The sequence below is a fragment of the Anomaloglossus baeobatrachus genome, chromosome 3 (genome assembly GCF_048569485.1).
Source record: "Anomaloglossus baeobatrachus isolate aAnoBae1 chromosome 3, aAnoBae1.hap1, whole genome shotgun sequence".
Classification (NCBI taxonomy): Eukaryota; Metazoa; Chordata; class Amphibia; order Anura; family Aromobatidae; genus Anomaloglossus; species Anomaloglossus baeobatrachus.
The window spans coordinates 649,672,814-649,689,958 of record NC_134355.1 but is presented as its reverse complement, the minus strand read 5'-3'; the positions used below and the strand labels follow the sequence as shown (position 1 = coordinate 649,689,958).

General features: G+C 51.2%; 1 protein-coding gene across 1 annotated transcript in view; it reads right to left on the bottom strand.

The window, feature by feature from the left end:
- LOC142297352 (astacin-like metalloendopeptidase) overlaps positions 1-17,145 on the bottom strand; it is a 108,744-nt gene that overhangs the window by 70,831 nt on the left and 20,768 nt on the right. The window lies entirely within an intron of this gene.

The following is a 17,145-nucleotide window of genomic DNA, read 5'->3' as shown; positions in this document are numbered from 1 at the left end:
CTCAGTGTACGTGTGTAGTACCACAGGTAGCAGAAGAACTCACACACAGGCAGCAATGTCATTCAGGGTTTTTACTCACTTTCAGATGGTAACTGTGAGTCAACCCGGGCGATGCTATGGTGAACCAGGTGGAACCAGGTATCCCTTCGGCTGATGTAGGGGTGACTGCTGACTTGCCTTCCTAGGCCTTCTTGTTTTGAGGTGGCCCTGACTTGAAGTCTTGCTGGGATCACCCAGGGAAGTCGCATACGCCGTTCTCCCCTTTCTGGCCCGTTTGCGGGCAGTGTGGACCAAGTAATTCTGGCTGCTTGCTTTCTGTCACTTATGGGCCCCCTCGTTGCTGCTGTAGCTGCGGACTCTGTGTAGGTTGGTGACGCGCATAAAGTGCCCTCACCAGCAGGTTTGGCAGGCCAACTGAATGGCCCCCTGCTCTGGGCACCTGTAACCCCGTGCGGGCTCGGTCTACCGGCGGTCCCCTTACTCTGCCACCTCTTGCTACTGCCTAGGTGGATTTCAGGTGCCACCACAGGCTAGCTGTTCTCCCTCGCCAGCAGCCACTGACTTGTACAGTGTCTGGAAGGGCCCTGCTCCTCTGCTCTGCCCTCCAGACGCGGCTCTACACCTCCTGCTCCTTCAGCTGCCTCTGCACAACTCCCTGTCTCCAGTCCCATACCCCCCACTAGCTGGGATGCGAGGGCCATGCCCCCTCCCTGGGTCTGCCCAGGGATCCCCTCTAAGCTGTGTGTGTTCCTGGTTCTAAGTGTCTGTGTTTGTCCACACCCTAGTCAGCATCTGGGATTACCTGTATTGTACTGACCCAGCATGGTTGCAGTACTCAGTGGTGCCTGACCAGGTCAGGGGCGCCACACGTGTAAAGCCCACTTTACTCGAACCCTATTCAGAACTTGCACCCCAAGAGAGCTGCACCACTAGCCAACCACCTTGCCACATGTCTCTCCTCCATTACTAGGTTCAACCCTATCTTATCTAACCTACCGCTGCTCCTGCCCAACCACTAGATGGCACCGACCGCTACACAGTCCCAGTTCTACTACATCAGGGGCCCACTTCAGTAGCAGCAGTACATCTTATCACATACAATTAAAATATTCAACAACATAAACAATATGCTTAGTGCAAAACGCCTCTTCCAAAGCACAGGAGAATAGTATAAAACAGAAGGGGGACATGACCATCTCCTACACAAGCAAAGATGATGTGATTTCATGAAAGCTGTGACCACTGTGCATCTAAGGACACTGTACAATTGTGAGATTTTGGTGTTTTTTTTCTTTTTGGGCTTCTATGCAGGTTGTTGGGGGGGGGCAGACTGGGCATTTGACCAGGGCCCCCTATTCAGAGAGACCCCCTGCTGTGACCCAACTTGTATTGATTTCTAAGGCAGAATGGAAGCAAAGCAGAGTCATGGGGGTAGTGCAGGTAGTTCTGCAGGGAGCAGGACGGGCTTTTGTGGGGCCAATAGTTTAAAGGAGTGGGTTATAACGTTCAGAGGGTGGGTAGAAGGGGTGGGAATGTATATATAGGTTCAGGGGAGGAGGAGGCTACCATAAAGGCATGCTGGCACCAACAGAGAAGGTTCCACCCTATGCTTAATCCTTTTGGGGGAAGAGCAAGGCCAATAGTTTCTAGAATTGTTTTGATTGGGTCATTTCGGCGAGTGGTGGTGAAGTGGAGTTGGTAGAAAAGTTGGGGTGGGTGGGTTGTACATCAGGTGGATGGTGACCACCCTCCCCTGGTTATTTTAAACTGGTAATTGACTGGCGGACTTTGGGGCTCTCCACGGTGGGGTCCCCTGAGAGTCAGTGTTAGGAATAAGGTTTTCCAGCAACAGAAGTGCCACCGAGTCTGTAATCATGGCTGGGGGCAAAACGCTGGATGGCTGTTAAATAATATTTGGTTGTTCGTCAGGCATTTGGGGCTCCAAGAACCTCCCTTGCGTGCAAATAGTTATTTATTATTAATGTCAAGTTTGATAATAAAAGGGCCAATCTGGCCAATTTATCCAAAAAGTGGTGTTATGTGTCCATTAAGGGATGAGGGTTGAACGGAGGTTAGTGTGGCGCCCTGGACTAGCCAGGTAGCCACAAAAATAACATCACACACACCCCCTCCCCTGGATAGTTTACAACAGTCAAACAAAATCCTTGTTGCCTCCCTCCAGGGTCTGATGTCCACACCAGGTGGGGCGGAGCCAGGCGGTTGGCCCCACCCACCGAGGAGTTCACAGGCCTGGAGGCGGGAAAAAGCAGACAGTTGTAGTTGATTTTGGAGTTCAGTGGAAGTGGAGTGAGGAGTTGAGAAGTGGAGGAGAGAAACTGCTAGTGTCTGGGTAGGAGCCCAGGCACTGTCAGCAAGGTCGGCAGACGGTGGTGGCCGTGTGCAGGAGGTGGTGCAAGTCAGCAAAACCGTAGGACCGGGGACAGGCGGTGGCCCGCCGGTACCGAGCCGGGCAGCAGATTTGCATCAAGCACAAAGGCAGGTCCATCGGACCCCGACTAGGCTTGGAGCCGCCGACAACGGTCAAATCCAAGAGTGACCGGAACCCCAGGGGTTTCCTAATACCCAAGACCCGACAGAAGGCAACAGTCCACACCGTGAGGATACACAGCAACCGCCATAGGCTAGAGATCCAATGGCCAGCGCCTGCGGGCAAAACGGGCTCCTTCGGTACGTACACGCCGGGGAGCGGACTACCGTTGGGAAACCATCGGAGTCAACACATTCTACACAGGTGCAGGGAAAGACAGCCACCATCAACCTGTCCGGGGAGAGCAAAGACACTGCAGCCGGCTGCGGGATCCGTCCATCCAGCCGTTTGGTTTACCAGAGACTCTGTGAATTTGTGCCTGAGTGAGTACCACAGTGCCATCCAGCACCACGCCGCGCTGCCCCTGCAACCCTGCACCCTAGCCATACTGCCTCCCCGTATCACCATCCTGGCCCCGGGATCACCAACCCCTACCCACGGAGGGGGAACCAACATCCTAGCTGCTCCCTGCCATCGCTCCCGGGATCCCCGTCATCAGCAGTGGGGGTGCCCATTATCACCACGACCCGTGGGTGGCGTCACGAACTATCTCCCAAAACAAACCACCCCTTTTCACTCATGGGCGAGGAGCGCTGCTCAAGTCCCCGTGTCCGGCCCATCGCTCGAGCCACCGAGCAGCAGCAGCAGCCGCGGACCTGAGCGTAGCGAGCGCGGCCCCTCCGCCCGCGACATTAGGTGGTGGTTATTTAAGAGGTTAAGGAAGCATCTGCAATAGGGTAGTCATGAGTCTTCAGACTCAGGAATACTGAAGCTCAGTGCTCACCGGCGCCTAGACAGAAGAAGGGAAGCGAAAGTCCTCAGTGCGCTCCCTAACTCCGCTACTACAAAAGGAGCTACAAATAGCACTGGGTAATGCAGCAGCAGGCAGCGATGTGCTGGTCTCTGAGCGTCTTGTCCTGCTGAGTTCCTGCTGTCCAGGGTTATCTGTACTCCATCGCAGGCAGAGGTCGGGAGATCACCACTCAAGTCATCTCAATCTCGAGGTGTGCTGAGGTGAACTGTGCGCTCCCGACCTCTGTCCGCGATGGAGTTACAGATAACCCTGGACAGCAGGTACTCAGCAGGTCAAGACGCAGAGAGATCAGAGGTCAAGAGAGCAGCCCTCACCTCTGCCTTATCGCTTCTGCTGTCTGGGAGCGGGTGACCTATACCGATTTATACTATGTCCTGGCTGCTGCTGTTCAGTGTCTGGACATAACATATACAATATGTTATACTGTTAAAAACTTTACATGGTTGACTACTATCAGTAATATCATACTATCCTTTGCTTTAAGACTGCTGATATATTTTTTGTAAGAATTATCTATATATTTAAAAGGGTATTCCCATCTCCAAGATCCTATCCCAATATATAGCAGGTATAATAATAATAATAATAATATTGACAAAAACCCTCCAATTACACATGCAATATAGTTCTTCTGATTCACTATGTCACTCACCCAATGTTCAGGGCATTGCAGGACCTTAGGTATCCTACGAACATGCCTATAGTCACAGTTAATTAGTTTGTGTAGTCAGCAGTTATATCTAGTGCAGACATTTCAGCACCAAATGTGTATCTCCTGGCAGAAAACCGCACCAAAATGGCGTCAAAATTATTTTGTGCGTTTTGGTTTTTTTTGCCAAGAGATGCAGATTTGGTGCTGAAATTTATACACCAAGTTCCTGCATCAAATCTACATCTCATGGCAAAAAAACTCGCATCAACACAGCATTGCATTTAGATACATTTTTTTGCCAGAAGATGTAGGTTTGGTGCAGGAATTTGGTGTATAAATTTCAGCATCAAATCTGCATATCGCATTTCAAAACCCCAGTTTTCTTCCAGGAGATGCAGGTCTTATTGAACTGAATGAGTTCACCTTAAGTGAGGTCACTGAGTTCAATGAGGTCACCTGAGGTCAGTTTACCTGCAGTTACAGGTGGGTTACCATGGGAACCTGCAGCTGTGACCGCAGATAAGCTGAGTGATATTACAGCTGTGGCTCAGTCAGTGTCTGCCTGAAGCCACAGCGTGTGGTCATGTTCTGTGCCCATGTGCTGTGACTTCAGTATGTAGCAGAGCCAGGATCGCCATGGGACCTCGGAACTGGGTGTTTGAGGTTAGTAAATTGAAGAAAGATGGTGAGCATTTTGTATTTATTATAAATAAAGGATTTTTTCAATGTTTATGGTTACACCTCTCATTACTAATCCGCCGCTTAGTCGCAACTGTGTGCTGTGATTAACCCCTTATATTACCCTGATTGCCACACTAGAATACCCCACACCAGAGCAATCGGGATGTGCTGGAATTGTTGATGCGAAAACTCTGGGGGGCTGCAGGCTTCTATTTTTAGGCTGGGAGGCCCAATAACCATGGGTCTCCCCATCCTGAGAATATCAAACCTCAGCTGTCAGGCTTTATCTTGGCTGGGTATCAAAATTAGGGGGGACCGAATGCCATTTTTTTAAATTATTTGTTTAAATAATTTATTTAAAAAGCCAAATGCGGTCACTGGTATTTTGATACACAGCCAAGATAAGTGCATGGCTGGTGGCTGCAGCCTTTAGACATGTGCTGTATCTGTGCTGGGTATCACAACATAGGGGGACGCCAATATTTTGTATCTATTTTCCAACCACTATAGAGATGCAGACAGCGTGTGTGATTCCAAGCCTCACAGCCGCTGTCGCACAGGGTGCGAGTGCGGCCTGACTGCAACCAATCAGAGATCCTGGGACTGTCAATTGGCGGGGAAGAAGTGAATATGTAAAGGGTAATGAGTGGCCCCAGAAGTGGTGTGACAGCCGCTCGGAGACTCGGTAAGTATAACGCTCATGCTTTATTCCCTATTTTTTTTCTTTTTCCTTTATTTTATTTTTAATTATCAAGGTGGCCGAAGCCGAACAGTTGCACAGAGTTTCCTAAGAACTCTGTGTTTAGGGTGGGTGCACGGATATTATGTATCCGGTACGAACCCAGAATACTTGTGACCATGTGATATTTCAGTTTTTCTTGTTTAATAAATTTGCTAAAATTTCTACATTTCTCGTTTTTTTTCTGACAAGATGGAGGATTGGGCGCTTAGTGTACATTAGAGAAAAAAAATAAATGTTTTTGAATTTACCAAATGGCTGCAATGAAACAAAGAGTGAAAAATTTAAAGGGGTCTGAATACTTTGTGTCGCGGGCGGAGGAGGGGACATTGCGCTGTCCCACTGCTCGGGTCCGGCACGGCTACTGCTGCTCGGTGGTGGCTCGAGCGGTGGGCTGGATCCCGGGGACTCGAGCGGCGCTCCTCGCCCGTGAGTGAAAAGGGGATTTGATTGTGGGGGTTGATTGTTATTGTCCGTGACGCCACCCACGGTTGTGGTGATTTTGGTGACACCACCGCTGCTCTGGACGGGGATCCCAGGAGCGGTGACAGGGAGCAGCTGAGTTGTTAGTTCTCCCCTCCGTGGGTAGGGGGTTGGTTGTCCAGGGGCCCGGTGATGGGGTAGGGATGGATGATGGCAGGCGGGTTGCGGGGCCTGGAGAGGTGCATGGTCGCAGGGGCAGCGCTGTGCCGCACGGCACAGTGGTACTCACTCAGCCTGAGACGATGACACAGTTCTCGGTACAACACTCGGCTGGAAAGACGGGTCCCACGGACGGCAGCTGTTGCTTTTCCCCGGCAGGTTGACGGTGACTGCCTTTCCCTGCACCTATGTACTTCTAACGGTCCCAATGGGTTCCCACCGGTAACCCGCTCCCGGCTTGGATATGGGCCGGAGGAGCCCCTTTTGCCCGCAGGCGCTGGCCCTGAGAAACGGTTGCCTTGACGGTGGCGGTGTCTCTCTCACTGGGTTGGACTGTTGCCTTCTGTCGGGACTTGACTGTTTGGAAACCCAGGAGGTCCCCTTCACTAACGGATTCGGCAACTTCACGGCAACTCCTAGCCTTGCCGGGGTCCGAAAAGCCCCTGCCAATGGTGCTGGCTTCTCCTTGTGTACCGGTCCGGTACCGCCGGGCCACCGCCCGTCCACGGTCCTTACGGCAAACTCCGATAGGCCACTCCTGCAGACGGTCACCACCGTCTGCCAACCTTGCTGTCTCGCCCGGGCCACACACCCGGACGCTGTCAGTCAGTTGCTCTACTACCACACTTTCCTCCTTCCACTTTCACTTCCCTAGCTTAACTGCTCTTCCTTTTCCTGCCTCCAGGACTGTGAACTCCTTGGTGGGCGGGACCAACCGCCTGGCCCACCCCCTGGTGTGAACATCAGCCCCTGGAGGGAGGCAACAAGAGTTTTGTGTCTGGCTTAGATGTGCCTAACCGGGGTGTAGGGTGTGGTGGTGTAATTACCTGTGGCACCTGGCTTGTCCAGGGCGCCACATTTATGTACCCACTGTACTTCCTATCAAGCCCCTTTTCAGTCCATATTTTCAATATGCCTAAAAATAATTTTATAACTGAGGCTTCAATATGCTAATTAGGGAGTGACTAGTTGCGGGAGCATAGCTTTCCCCAGACTAATCACCCCACTAATTATTTCATCACGACTGTGGTGTTGCCATGAGTGGCATGGATTCCAAGAGTGATGTCACCAGCAGTGATGAGCCACCAATGGCTCTGCAAATTTTGCAGCTTGCAGTGCCACTTACTTCCCAGTCATGTGTGGCGACCTGGACTAGCCAGGTCGTCACAGGTACTACAACACACACCCCCACCCTGAGACAGGCACATCAGTCAGACACAAAATCCTTGTTGCCTCCCTCCAGGGGCTGATGTCATCACCAGGTGGGGTGGAGCCAGGCGGTTGGCCCCACCCACTGAGGAGTTCACAGTCCTGGAGGCGGGAAAAAGAAGTCAGATCAGTTAGGGAAGTGCAAGTGAGAGGAGTGAAGTAGTAGTGGAGGAGTAAACTGACGGTGTCCAGGTGTGTGGCCCGGGCACTAAGAGCAAGGTTGGCAGATGGTGGTGGCCGTCTGCAGGAGAGGCAAATCAACGCGGAACTGTAGGACCGGGGATGGGCGGAGTTGGTGAGTGACCCATGCCTCCATGTCCCACAGGGACCGGCCGCTGCGGCTGGGAGACCCGGTCCGATCCTGGCCCTTGTACCGTACCTGCCACTACCCATGAGGCTCCCCAACGCTAACCTGCCTGACCTGCTGCCCCGTGCTATGGCGGTGGGACCCGAAATGCTGAGTGCCGAGGGTCCGGAGGTCGGAGAGCTTGAGGAGGCTGCAGGCCCGGATGCTGCCGCGACTGGTAACGACTCACATGGCGCGGAGGAGAAGAAGGCCCCGGCCATCCGCCTGTCCCTAGAGGGAGCGCCTGACCGTGAAGGGGTTAGGAGTGATGATTCCGGTCCTGACACGGAGCCTGTCTCATAGGAGGAGGGAATCGTCGGCTTGTATGACATGGAGGCCACTTACATCCCACGGAGCGGAAATAATGGATATCGGGCGGCCCTTCCCCGTCGCGCCTGCCGTGTGCGCTGGAGGGGCTGGAACCTGTGTTTCTTCACCTGGGACCAGGAGAGGAGTGCGAAAGTGAGCAGTGAAGGCAGTGGTTCCTCTGTTGCACCGTTGTCCCCATTGGGACCACCAGTACCGTAACCTGTTGAATGTGTAAATGAGTAAATGAATGAATCAACCGAGAAAGTAACCTGATTGGCATCGTGATTGACCCGGCCGTTGCCGGCAAGTAGTCCCCGTAGGGACCCTTTGTACCGTTGCATGAGGAACTCTTCATGGACATGCCTGAGAACTTGCAGGGCACCCACGAACTTGTGGGATTGTAAATATGTTGGGGCATGTTTCCGTTGCCGCCTCCGGAGAGGCTGATTTGGAGGATGGGCCTTGAGGAAAGAGATGGCCCAGGCCCGCCACTACCGCAACCGGTGGCGATCCTCCGGGGGTCAGGGGTCCCCCATGGACGTGGGGTCCCCTGAAGTGACAGCTGGGTGCGAGACACCGGACCCGTTCCCGCTCGGGCAGCCTCGATCTGGACTGGGGTCAAGGGGTGCTGCCCACTTCTTAGGGGCAGCATCAGGGCTAGGTTGCTTGGGTGGGAGAGCGGAAGCCGTCCGTCCGTTGTTATTAAAAATGTAAATATATGTGGTTTGCAACATTCAAGTGACCTGCCTCCCATATGGGAAGATTTAAAAATGCATAAACTGTTGATGTTTGTTTTATATTTTTACAGTTAAAAAGAAAAATAAAACCGGTGATGGTCGGGCAGCCCGCGGACGGTCTGCATTTAACCAAGGGGGAATGTGGCGCCCTGGACTAGCCAGGTCATCACAGGTACTACAACACACACCCCCACCCTGAGACAGGCACATCAGCCAGACACAAAATCCTTGTTGCCTCCCTCCAGGGGCTGATGTCCACACCAGGTGGGGTGGAGCCAGGCGGTTGGCCCCACCCATTGAGGAGTTCACAGTCCTGGAGGCGGGAAAGGAAGTCAGATCAGTTAGGGAAGTGCAAGTGAGAGGAGTGAAGTAGTAGTGGAGGAGTAAACTGACGGTGTCCGGGTGTGTGACCCGGGCACTAAGAGCAAGGTTGGAAGACGGTGGTAGCCGTCTGCAGGAGAGGCGAATCAACGCGGAACCGTAGGACCAGGGACGGGTGGTGGCCCGCCGGTACCGAACCGGGGAGGGAAGTGAAGCCACCACACACAGGCAGGGCCTGCGGACCCCGACCAGGCTTGGAGTCGCCATTAGAGGTCAAATCCGTCAGTGACCGGAACCCCAGGGGTTTCCTAACAGCCAAGACCCGATTGAAGGCAACCGTTCAACCAGCAAAAGGAAATACAGCTACCGCCACAGCTAGAGTTCCAAGGGCCAGAGCCTGCGGGCAAAAGGGCTCCTCCGGCACATATACACGCTGGGGAGCGGGTTACCGTTGGGAAGCCATCGGGACCGAACATACACAAAGGTGCAGGGAAAGGCAGCCACCACCAACCGTCCGGGAGAAGTCACAGCAGCCGGCTGCGGGACCCGTCCATCCAGCCATTTGGTTTACCAGAGACTATGTGTACATTTGTGGCTGAGTGAGTACAACCGTGCCGTCCGGCACCGCGCTGCGCAGTCCAGGCGACCCTGCACCTTGCCAACCCTGCCTCCCCGTCACCTCACCGGGCCCCGGGACCACCAACCCCTACCCACAGAGGGGAGAAACAACATCCCAGCTGCTCCCTACCATCGCTCCTGGGATCCCCGTCACCAGCAGCGGTGGTGTCCAACCTCACCACAACCCGTGGGTGGCGTCACGGACCAAATCCCCAAACCAAACTACCCCCCTTTCACTCACGGGCGAGGAGCGCTGCTCGAGTCCCCGGATCCGGCCCACCGCTCGAGCCACGAGCAGCCATCGCAGCAGCGCCGGACCCGAGCGTTAGCGAGCGCAGCTGCGTCCTTCCCCACCCGCGACACATGTGTAGTTGGTGTATGTGTACGAGGGTGGCTACGCTCGTGTGCTCTGCCTTTAAGACACCAATCATCGTTAATGTATAATAACGTGAATTGTATTAATGTATGCAATGTATTCATGTATACAGTGAAATATGGCAAACTAGTGGCCGGGTTAGGTACTGCTCCCTGGTAAAGAGAATAGGCAGGGAATAGTTCATCTCTGTTGGTCACCCACAGGGAAAGGAGCCAGCTGCAGGATACAGCTTGACTCCATCCGAGTTTAGTCAATTGAAGAGTGATAGTTAGAGTGTAGAAAGCTGTACTAGTGGGTTGTATAGTGAGAAGGAGAAATGTGCAAGCCCGTGAGATACCTTAGAAAGTAGAAAGTGGATGGCTGTGGCATCCATGTCCTGGCGCACAGGCTCAACCCAAGAAAAGAGCATGTGGGAAGGACTCCAATCATGGACGGGTAGAGGGTCACCTCCGTCCCAAAGGCGTGAGTACCAGGCCCGAACTCTAGAGAGGTCTCCCGGTCAGAGGACTGTCTCCAGCGGTACTAGTCCTCAGGTAAGGCTCTGGGGACCTGTAACCCCGTGCAGGCTCGGTCTACCGGCGGTCCCCTTACTCTGCGACCTCTTGCTACTGCCTAGGTGGATTTCAGGTGCCACCACAGGCTAGCTGTTCTCCCCCGCCAGCAGCCACTGACTTGTACAGTGTCTGGAAGGTCCCTGCTCCTCTGCTCTGCCCTTCAGATGCGGCTCTACACCTCCTGCTCCTTCAGCTGCCTCTGCACAACTCCCTGTCTCCAGTCCCACACCCACCACTAGCTGGGATGCGAGGGCCATGCCCCCTCCCTGGGTCTGCCCAGGGGTCCCCTCTAAGCTGTGTGTGTTCCTGGTTCTAATTGTCTGTGTTTGTCCACACCCTAGTCAGCCTCTGGGATTACCTATATTGTACTGACCCAGCATGATTGCAGTACTCAGTGGTGCCTGACCAGGTCAGGGGCGCCACACGTGTAAAGCCCACTTTACTCGAACCCTATTCAGAACTTGCACCCCAAGAGAGCTGCACCACTAGCCAACCACCTTGCCACATGTCTCTCCTCCATTACTAGGTTCAACTCTATCTTATCTAACCTACCGCTGCTCCTGCCCAACCACTAGATGGCACCGACCGCTACACAGTCCCAGTTCTACTACATCAGGGGCCCACTTCAGTAGCAGCAGTACATCTTATCACATACAATTAAAATATTCAACAATATGCTTAGTGCAAAACGCCTCTTCCAAAGCACAGGAGAATAGTATAAAACAGTAGGGGGACATGACCATCTCCTACACAAGCAAAGATGATGTGATTTCATGAAAGCTGTGACCACTGTGCATCTAAGGACACTTTACAATTGTGAGATTTTGGTGTTTTTTTTCTTTTGGGGCTTCTATGCAGGTTGTTGGGGGGGGGCAGACTGGGCATTTGCCCAGGGCCCCCTATTCAGAGAGACCCCCTGCTGTGACCCAACTCGTATTGATTTCTAAGGCAGAATGGAAGCAAAGCAGTGTCATGGGGGTAGTGCAGGTACTTCTGCAGGGAGCAGGACGGGCTTTTGTGGGGCCAATAGTTTAAAGGAGTGGGTTATAACGTTCAGGGGGTGGGTAGAAGGGGTGGGAATGTATATATAGGTTCAGGGGAGGAGGGGGTTACCATAAAGGCATGCTGGCACCAACAGAGAAATTGCCACCCTATGCTTAATCTTTTGGGGGAATAGCAAGGGCAATAGTTTCTAGAATTGTTTTGATTGGGTCATTTCGGCGAGCGGTGGTGAGGGGTGTTCTTGCAGTTGCTAGAAAAGTTGGGGTGGGTGGGTTGTACATCAGGTGGATGGTGACCACCCTCCCCTGGTTATTTTAAACTGGTAATTGACTGGCGGACTTTGGGGCTCTCCACGGTGGGGTCCCCTGAGAGTCAGTGTTAGGAATAAGGTTTTCCAGCAACAGAAGTGCCACCGAGTCTGTAATCATGGCTGGGGGCAAAACGCTGGATGGCTGTTAAATAATATTTGGTTGTCCGTCAGGCATTTGGGGCTCCAAGAACCTCCCTTGCGTGCAAATAGTTATTTATTATTAATGTCAAGTTTGATAATAAAAGGGCCAATCTGGCCAATTTATCCAAAAAGTGATGTTGTGTCCATTAAGGGATGAGGGTTGAACGGAGGTTAGAGAGTGGTTATTTAAGAGGTTAAGGAAGCATCTGCAATAGGGTAGTCATGAGTCTTCAGACTCAGGAATACTGAAGCTCAGTGCTCGCCGGCGCCTAGACAGAAGAAGGGAAGCGAAAGTCCTCAGTGCGCTCCCTAACTCCGCTACTACAAAAGGAGCTACAAATAGCACTGGGTAACGCAGCAGCAGGCAGCGATGTGCTGGTCTCTGAGCGTTTTGTCCTGCTGAGTTCCTGCTGTCCAGGGTTATCTGTACTCCATCGCAGGCAGAGGTTGGGAGATCACCACTCAAGACATCTCAATCTCGAGGTGTACTGAGGTGAACTGTGCGCTCCCGACCTCTGTCCGCGATGGAGTTACAGATAACCCTGGACAGCAGGTACTCAGCAGGTCAAGACGCAGAGAGATCAGAGGTCAAGAGAGCAGCCCTCACCTCTGGCTTATCGCTTCTGCTGTCTGGGAGCGGGTGACCTATACCGATTTATACTATGTCCTGGCTGCTGCTTTTCAATGTCTGGACATAACATATACAATATGTTATACTGTTTAAAACTTTACATGGTTGACTACTATCAGTAATATCATACTATCCTTTGCTAAAAGACTGCTGATAAATTTTTTGTAAGAATTATCTATATATTTAAAAGGGTATTCCCATCTCCAAGATCCTATCCCAATATATAGCAGGTATAATAATAATAATAATATTGACAAAAACCCTCCAATTACACATGCAATATAGTTCTTCTGATTCACTATGTCACTCACCCAATGTTCAGGCCATTGCAGGACCTTAGGTATCCTACGAACATGCCTATAGTCAAAGTTAATTAGTTTGTGTAGTCAGCAGTTATATCTAGTGCAGACATTTCAGCACCAAATGTGTATCTCCTGGCAGAAAACCGCACCAAAATGGCATCCAAATTATTTTGTGCGTTTTGGTTTTTTTTGCCAAGAGATGCAGATTTGGTGCTGAAATTTATACACCAAGTTCCTGCACCAAATCTACATCTCATGGCAAAAAAACTCGCATCAATACAGCATTGCATTTAGATACATGTTTTTGCCAGAAGAGGTAGATTTGGTGCAGGAATTTGGTGTATAAATTTCAGCATCAAATCTGCATATCGCATTTCTAAACCACAGTTTTCTTCCAGGAGATGCAGGTCTTATTGAACTGAATGAGTTCACCTTAAGTGAGGTCACTGAGTTCAATGAGGTCACCTGAGGTCAGTTTACCTGCAGTTACAGGTGGGGTACCATGGGAACCTGCAGCTGTGACCGCAGATAAACTGAGTGATATTACAGCTGTGGCTCAGTCAGTGTCTGCCTGAAGCCACAGCGTGTGGTCATGTTCTGTGCCCATGTGCTGTGACTTCAGTATGTAGCAGAGCCAGGATCGCCATGGGACCTCAGAACTGGGTGTTTGAGGTTAGTAAATTGAAGAAAGATTGTGAGCATTTTGTATTTTATTATAAATAAAGGATTTTTTCAATGTTTATGGTTACACCTCCCATTACTAATCCACGGCTTAGTCGCAACTGTGCGCTGTGATTAACCCCTTATATTACCCTGATTGCCACACCAGAATACCCCCCACCAGAGCAATCGGGATGTGCTGGAATTGTTGATGCGAAAACTCCTGGGGGCTGCAGGCTGCTATTTTTAGGCTGGGAGGCCCAATAACCATGGGTCTCCCCATCCTGAGAATATCAAACCTCAGCTGTCAGGCTTTATCTTGTCTGGGTATCAAAGTTAGGGGGGACCGCATGCCATTTTTTTAAATTATTTGTTTAAATAATTTATTTAAAAAGCCAAATGCGGTCACTGGTATTTTGATACACAGCCAAGATAAGCGCATGGCTGGTGGCTGCAGCCTGTAGCCATATGTTGTATCTGTGCTGGGTATCACAACATGGGGGAGGATTCCAATTTTTTGTATCTATTTATTTTAACACCACTATAGAGATGCTGACAGCGTGTGTAATTCCAAGCCTTCACAGCCGCTGTCGCAAAGGGTGCGGGCGCGGTCTGAAGGCAACCAATCAGAGACGCTGGGACTGTCGATGGGCGGGGGAAGAAGTAAATATGTAAAGGGTAATGAGTGGCCCCAGAAGTAGAGTGACAGCCGCTCGGAGACTCGGTAAGTATAACGCTCATGCTTTATTCCCTATTTTTTTCTTTTTCCTTTATTTTATTTTTAATTATCGAGGTGGCCGAATTCGAATAGTTACACGGAGTTTCCTAAGAACTCTGTGTTTAGGGTGGGTGCACGGATATTATGTATCCGGTACGAACCCAGAATACTTGTGACCATGTGATATTTCAGTTTTTCTTGTTTAATAAATTTGCAAAGATTTCTACATTTCTCGTTTTTTTCTGACAAGATGGGGGATGGGGTGAAGAGTACATTACTGAGAAGAAAAAAAATAAACGTTTTTGAATTTTACCAAATGGCTACAGTGAAACAAAGAGTGAAAACTTTAAAGGGGCTTAAATACTTTACGTACCCACTGTACTTCCTATCAAGCCCCTTTTCAGTCCATATTTTCAATATGCCTAAAAATAATTTTATAACTGAACCTTCAATATGCTAATTAGGGAGTGACTAGTTGTGGGAGCATAGATTTCACCAGACTAATCACCCCGCTAATCATTTCATCACGACATGGATTCTAAGAGCGATGTCACCAGCAGTGATGAGCCAGAAGTTACCATCAGCTCTGCAAGACTGCTGAGACCCACAACCAAACCAACCCCCCATGCCCGAACAAAACACACGTTTGTAGTAAAACAAGTAAACTTTATTGGAGAGATAATCAAGTGCAAACATATAAAAAACTCTCATCTTTTGCTGGGTTGGGGTCGGTCAGAGCTTTTACATTAATTAGTGCAAATATCAAAACCAACTTATACTACTGTCAAGACGAGGCGTAATGCCAGGCCGGTCACCCGGCGCAATCAGCCTTCGCTTGACACCACCATTCCAGAACTGACCGCTGTGACTTAAATAGTTAAACATTGAACCAACAGGGAGGGAGGGTGGGACAGCACCTTCCAGGTCTCACGGATGAGGAGAGACCGAACCCGGAAACAAGGGGGATTTTATATGGGAAAATGGAGGAGGAGAAACACTGGTATTGGACACGGACAAGGGGGCGGACGGTTCGGGCATGGGAAGGAAGAATTAACCCCTTCAGACCGGGCTCAGCAGTCAGGGTGCATCCAGCTCAATATTACTGATATGCCCCGCAGACTGCTGAGACCCACAACCAAACCAACCCCCCATGCCCGAACAAAATACACGTTTGTAATAAAACAAGTAAACTTTATTGGAGAGATAATCAAGTGCAAACATATAAAAAACTCTCATCTTTTGCTGGGTTGGGGTCGGTCACAGCTTTTACATTAATTTGTGCAAATATCAAAACCAACTTATACTGCTGTCAAGACGAGGCGTAATGCCAGGCCGGTCACCCGGCGCAATCAGCCTTCGCTTGACACCACCATTCCAGAACTGACCGCCACGGAGGAGCAAAGTCCCTAGACAGCGCTCCGACCCCCACCCATTAAAAGAAGTGCCTGCTCAATGCCATCTTGAAGGCCTGATAAAAAAATATCGATGCCAATGTCCGACAAATGGACGCCATCCGGCAACATGAGGCTGGAGTTGTCCCCTTCCAGCTGCCTATGTCTGACGACTACACCACCCTTAAAGCGGATGAAACGGGACATTCTCGCGTTCAAAGTACGGCGTGACCGCTCCACTGCTGCTGCGTCGCGAGCCCCCTGCCATGCAACGCGGGGAATTACTTCTGACCAAATGAGAACCAGCTCGGGAAAGAAACCGTGGAATTTATCCACGTCAGACCTCATAGTAGTCAGGAGCTCTGCAAGCCGGGAGGAACAAAGATCATTGCCCCTGGCGTGTATGAGAAGAATCACCGGGGACACCGCAACTTGAGCGATGCCGACTACCTCCGGGAGAACCTGCGGCCACATCAGGCCTCTGATGCCCCTCCAATGCACGTCGAGGCCACGAAAGCCGAGATGCCTTCCACCCGGGCGATACGCCGCTCTCTGGGCAGCCCAAAAAATATATGAGTGGCCCAACAGCCACACCGCCGGCCGTGCACCGCCTATGGAAAGAAACAGAATTAGTAAAGCAATAAAACAGGTCGAACGTAGCGCGCAAAGCAAGAAGAACGCCATCTACCAATGCGCTGAATCTCGGAATTAGATAAACCAGCTCTCGCGGCCTCGGTAGCCGCACCTATCCGAAAGGAGTGTGTACCAAAATCAGTAGGCTTCAAGCCAAACGATCGCAGGCATTTACGAAAGAGGGCCAAAAACTGGAACTTTGTGAGTGGTGAACCATCCTCGCGAGATAAGAAGGACACACCAGAGCGACGCACAGCTAGATAGTTGTTTACCAAAACAATGGGGCAGACAGGGCCAGGGATAGCGAATAAGGGGATCCAAGAGCCCCTGCCAGATGGGTCCGTTTTGGACTTACGGATGCGGATACGCAAGCCCCCATTGCAAACTGTAACATCATTGTGCCGGAGGCCACCGGGACGGTGCTTCGACAAAGACAAAAGCTCACCAATTCGCAAAGCGCCAAAAAAGGCCAATCCGAAGGAAACCGCGAAAAGGGCAGATTCAAAGGGGGATGTGCAAAAATTATGGACGGCCCCAATGAGGCGAGCCAAGAGGGCAAAAGAGATGGGCCGTCTATGCTCCTGGCGGGGAGTCAACCGACACCAACCACGAACGGCCCGACTGATAATAAAAGATTTTGTGACGTCCGACCAGCCGCGAAGCTTGAAATGGAAGGCGATGCCAGTTAAACGATTCCGGGCCACGGACCCAGAAAAACCAGAATCACGCAAATGTATCAAGTACCGAACTGTAGCTGCCAAACGGGCAGGTTCTGAACTGTCAATCGGGGGGTGCCCCGCGAAATTCAGCC